The sequence below is a fragment of the Cajanus cajan genome, chromosome 7 (assembly GCF_000230855.2).
Source record: "Cajanus cajan strain Asha chromosome 7, NIPB_CcT2T_4, whole genome shotgun sequence".
In the NCBI taxonomy this organism is placed as follows: domain Eukaryota; kingdom Viridiplantae; phylum Streptophyta; class Magnoliopsida; order Fabales; family Fabaceae; genus Cajanus; species Cajanus cajan.
In genome coordinates, this window is record NC_138523.1 from 54,296,721 (window position 1) to 54,302,720 (window position 6,000).

The following is a 6,000-nucleotide window of genomic DNA, read 5'->3' on the forward strand; positions in this document are numbered from 1 at the left end:
TTTTTTCCTTCTAAAATACATTATTAAACACATTTTATTCATTTGGATACTCAAGGTAATTAACTAGTAATAGTTGTTAATGGTCAATCAATTGAATTATGTATTAATTATATTTAACTAAAATAATTAATTATACTTAATTGTCTATATTGCATAAAATTTAAATCATTACAACACTATTAACTTCAATTTGTACAACTTGATGCAACCTAACTTTATCTTTTTTATGTTTTTAATTGAATATTTAAACGAAAGACTTTATTTCTTTTAGGTTTCTACAATACATATAAGACCTTTTTAACAAAATTTTACTCTTTAAAAAAGTTAATTAATTTAGTTAATAATATTAAATTTGTCAATTATTTCAAATATTTTTTTAAGTATTTGTGATATATTGTTACTTTATTAGAGGATGATTCACTTCTCAATTAGAATTGGGTATAAGAATCAAAGTCTATGGACACTCCATTAAACCCGCCATCTACACAGGTTAAGATCCTAAAAATCTTAATCCATTTCAGTTGCAAGATCTTCAGTCCAGCTTACTTAACCCACATTTTAAAAGAATTTAAATGTAAGTGTTGTTTTGGTATGGAGTTGATTATTGGAGAATCCTTACGAGGACAACCACTAAAAAAATCTAAGAACTATCCTAACTTGAAACATTCAGTGAGTGTAACCAAGTTCTAAACTTGACGATGTTCCCCTACACCTCGAGATTAGAATCCTTTGTCTTCCGTTCATGAATCCCAAATTGATTGTAACGTAATGCCCTTGAATCTTATCATTTAATAATTATTTACAACTGCATATCACTATATTATCCCATGAACTTGTAAATTATGCCACTCTTTTTGCAAAATAGGACAAGTCTTTGGGTGTTAAGACATATTCAAGATATATATAATCATATAAATACAACCTACAATAGGATTGGCGACCCATAAGGTACACTTAAATGTGTAAAGCATGTATAGCCCTGTTGTGTCATTATCATTGAGTTGAGAATAATATGATGTGCACGATACATTGGGTTGGTATGCAAGTAACCTAAATGATACACGATAAGGTCGGTATATAGGTGACCTATAAGGTTGACTTGTACAAAACACAATATGGTCAGTACACACATGTATAAATCACTTAGACAGTAATTTTTTAATTTCTTTTGTTTTAATTTTTAGTCTTGTAGGTTACAATTAGTCAACAAATTTTACGGTGTAAATACAACCCTAAATTTATTTATTTTTTTGCTAATTAAAAATATAGACTTATACAAGCGAACATTTAAAGCAAGTATATACATAACGGAGATAAATAAGCTAATCAAGTCATACACCTAATTAACTTAGTCCCTAATAATGAAAATACTTCACCTACAATATACTTCATTAGACTAATAAAAATAAAATGAGCTCTATAGGGAAGACAATTAGATAGTACATCACTTTCATGTTTCAGTTGAAGTTTGTGATTCCTAGCATTTGGATGTCGTTATTAGTCTTACTACACCCACTATTGCTTTTCAACACCATTCTATCACCAATATACTAAAGTTTCACTTGCACATGTTTTTCATCACCTTATAAAACAGATGAATCCACTTGCACAATAGTGGGGCAGTTGCCCACTAATTTTTTTTATCATTTGTAAATATAAATGATAAAGTAAATATAATATAAATATTATTCTATTAATTCATTTTAGTTCGTTTATCTTTATTTTTTAATTAGATATTCTTTAATATTATTTTTAAAAATATAAATTTTACACATTATTTTTTGTAAGTAATTAAAAAATTTCTCTTAATCAAATTATATTTTTATTATCTCTATTTGTATAAATAAAATCCTGAATTCTCTAACTTTTTAGTCTATTATATTTTATCTCTAATTTTACCTTAATTTTAAGTTTTTTAGAAGTATTCATGATTGAAATGATTTTATATCAAAATTTAAAATCAGTTTTAAATTTTATTTTATATATTGATTTATTATAAATCTTAATTATAATATAATTTAAACATTAATATTTTAAAAATTAATTATATAAAAATATTTTTATAATATATAATGTATTACTAAAATACCAATTATATATATATATATATATATATATATATATATATATGTGTGTGTGTGTGTGTATCCCCTCAATGGAAGCCACGCCAACAAGCTCATCTAGAATTGAATAGAGTGCTTTTATTTTTTCTTTTCCTTTTTCTCATACATGTACCAAAATAATAAGAAAAATAGTTAAATTATAATAATTAATTAATATAATTAAATAATTTTATATTAAAAATATAGTATTTTTAGCAACATTTAACAGTTAAATTTAATATAAAAAATTATATGTAATAATTACATGTAATTACCTTAATTATATATAACTGATAATTAAATTAATAATTACATCATTTAGAAATCTAATTACCTTTTAAAATAAATTTAATTACCATCATTAAAATATATAATAGCCATGATTAATTTAAATCATATATATATAGAGACAGAGTGTGAGTGTGTGTTGCTCATAATTTTAACTGCAAGAGCATTACCTTAAACTTTATATTTTTTTCATTAGAGTACAAAAAAAAAAATTTAATGAATAAATTTATTATCGTTTTTAACTAACATTTTCATATATATCATCAATGTTCCCATACATATGAAACTTATACAAGAAATAGAACCATTTTTTTTCAAAAATATGACTAATATACAAAATATTGATATCTCTTGCACCAACTCCTTATCACATGCAAACATGTTCAATATAGAACATGAAACTAACTAATGAGACAAAGTCTCAATGAGTGCAAAAATATGCACCAGTGTACATAAACGCCTCGCGGACCATTATATTTATAAAACTTCCCTTAGATATTTACATAATCATCAATATATTATTTTTGCAAATTTAACATTAATCTTTTTCTCTCTTTTTTTGTCTTACCACAAAGTATTGAGTTCAAATTTTTAAAGAGTGTCCGACCTTGTATTTATATTTTCTTATGGTCAATTAAACTTTTACATCAATTTTAAGGATAAGAAATGATCGAATAACTTACGTACCTCTATGGAGGGTTATTTCTGGTTCGAGGGACCTTTAATTTTAAAACATGCATCCTCTTCTTTTAAATAAAACTTGTCAACACCTTTTATAAATTTTGAAGAGTTACTCTCCCCCTTCTCCATATTCATGTATTGATATAACATATTCAAAAATAATCATTTATTTACTTAGAAAACAAAAACACATATTAATGAAAATGAAAGGAATATAGCATGTTGTTCCAAGGTCTTCTTGCTTAGCTAGTGAGACCTATTACTTAGTGCACCTAAAATTCACTTATTGACAACCTGCAAGGATTTCTAACTTGTTTTCTCTAGACTCTTTCTCGCTTAACTAATATCATCCCCTCACAATGAGTCCATACGAGACTTCTACACTTGCTCTTTGGAGGTTCTTTTGTTTAACACGCAAGGAATTCGTCATGCAAGGAAAAAAACACTATATTTATATTCATTTTCCCTAAACAATATTTGTCTCTCTCTTAACAAAACTTAAGAGATCTCTTATCTAAACTTCATTCTTTCTTAATGAGATATTGCTGAGTGCTCTAGTTTCTAAACTTAAAAATTTTCATCATTCTTGTAATACTCATTTTTTTTATTATTAATTATCAATGGCATTTTCGTAAATTTTATAAAGGTATAGGGGTATTCTTGTAATTTTATTACTGATGGCATTTTCGCAATTTTAAAAAAATTTTAAGGGGTGTTTTGGAAACTTGAAACGGGCCGTTCCAAAAGCAAAACGGGCCGTTCCAAGCTTAAAAATTATACTAACTTTTTTTAGTGAGAACGGGTCCAGAACGGGCCGTTCCAACTGGGAGTACGGGCCGTTCTGACTTTGGAACGGGCCATTCTGGAGGGAGAACGGGCCGTTCCGGAAGGAGAACGGGCCGTTCTGGATGAGTCTCGGAACGGGCCGTTCTGATTTTAGAACGGGCCGTTCTGCTTTTTGGGAACGGGCCGTTCCGATTTCGGAACGGGCCGTTCCAGTTTAAAAATTTGCGTACATTTGAAAGATTCGGAACGGGCCGTTCCGAATTCAATACGGGCCGTTTCGGGTGACTCTGGTTGCCTATAAATAGGAGGCAGGGGGTGAAAAAAAATATAACTGGAGAGAAGAGAATTCTAGAGAGAGAAAGATGAGGGAGAGAGAAAGAAAAAGAGGGGAGGAGAAAAGAAAAGAGGAGAGAGAAAGAGGAATCCAGTAGAGGAGGTTCTACCAGGGGAGAGAAAAGAGGAGGGAGAGGTGGAGATTCTGCCCGAGTTTCAGTTCTTGTTTAAGCAAGAAAGAGGAGAAGGTTCTGCCCGAGTTTCAGTTCAGGCTTATCCAAGTAAGGGTAGTGCTTATAAAATTAATCTAGTATATATGTGCATGATAGGAATAGTATAATTTTAATATGCTATTTTATGTGGATATTTTCATTTCATATAGTATAATTTGGATCAATTGATGGTTGTTTTGGATATTTAATTATTTATATTATTATTATATTGACAAATTGGCATGGTTATGGTTATGTTTAATTATGGAATATGCTATGTGTATGTGGTTTGGAAAAGTAAATAGGACTTAAAGGAGTAAGGTTATGGTATGGATTAGATCTCTTGGTGAGATCAGGATATAATCTTTGGAAAAATATGGAATTTGGGAATCCCATGGTGAGGATTCCAATGTGGAACTTTTCCAAAGGTTATATAATAAACCACTTCAGATGTTAGGTGGATTCTGAAGTACTCCTCTAAGTATTCTATTTGCTACCGGTATGGGTCTAGGCCGAGTCATACCGATGGATGAGGTGGCCCCACCAGGATTACGTGACGACGTAATCCAACTGTATATTTTTCATGAGAGGTTAGGCGTGGGACATGGGTTGCTGACATGTTTCACCGTATCAACACTTGGTTTGGATGGTGTTGAGGCCAACATTTGGTTTGGATGTGTTGGTTACATCATGGATTATACAGTGGTGTGACTTTGTTTTGGATATGGAATATGTATACATATGGTATGGATTGTATACATTGGTTATGGATTATTTTATTATCATAAAATATGTATACATTGGCATGGACGTGTATACATTATATTTTGGGTTGGTCTATATTTAGCTTGAAAATGACTTGTTGGTCTGGATAAATACTGTGGATAAATATTTGTTTAATGATATTTTATTATGATGTACTATGATTGGTTTTATATGTGCTAACCCTTATATTTCCATGATGTGGACTGTGATGATCTCACTATGTGGGGGAGCAGATCAGGTATGAGGCTTTGGGATAACAAGGAGTCTTTTGGATAGCTGCTTTGAGAAGTGGCTAGGTTTAGAGCTTGACCAGCACCTAGGGTGTCTTATTTTGATGTTTTCATGACATTGTAATTATATTATCTTTTTGGATTACTGTATAACTTTACTAAGGATGATGACTCTGCTATAGAAGATTATATTATATATTTTGGAAACAATTTATATGTTATTGTATATTTACACTCTAGCGTAGCTGGCTTTTGCTCTATTTTCTTTATTTTATATTATTTTATTTTGGTTGGTTATTGATGTGACGGCCTAGGGTGGGTCGTTACAATTTTGGTATCAGAGTTGGTCGAGTCTCTTTAGGGTTTGTGGGAAATGGTCTTATTATGTTTCTGTTGAGTGGAAATAGATTTTTTTGAAAGGAATTTCTTATGTGTTTTGGTGTAAACTTATGGGTTCCTTGATCTTTTATCTTTATTAGGATGGTTGGTAGGGGAAACCATTCTCATCCTTCTTCAGGTGTACATGAGCGGCAGATTGCTCAGGCTATGGAGCTAATTGCTGCTGCTATTGGACAACAGAATACTTTGTTGACTCAGATGGAGACCAACCGGGCTGCAGCTGAAGCAGCTAGGACTGAGATACCTGATGAGTTTAGAGGCTTG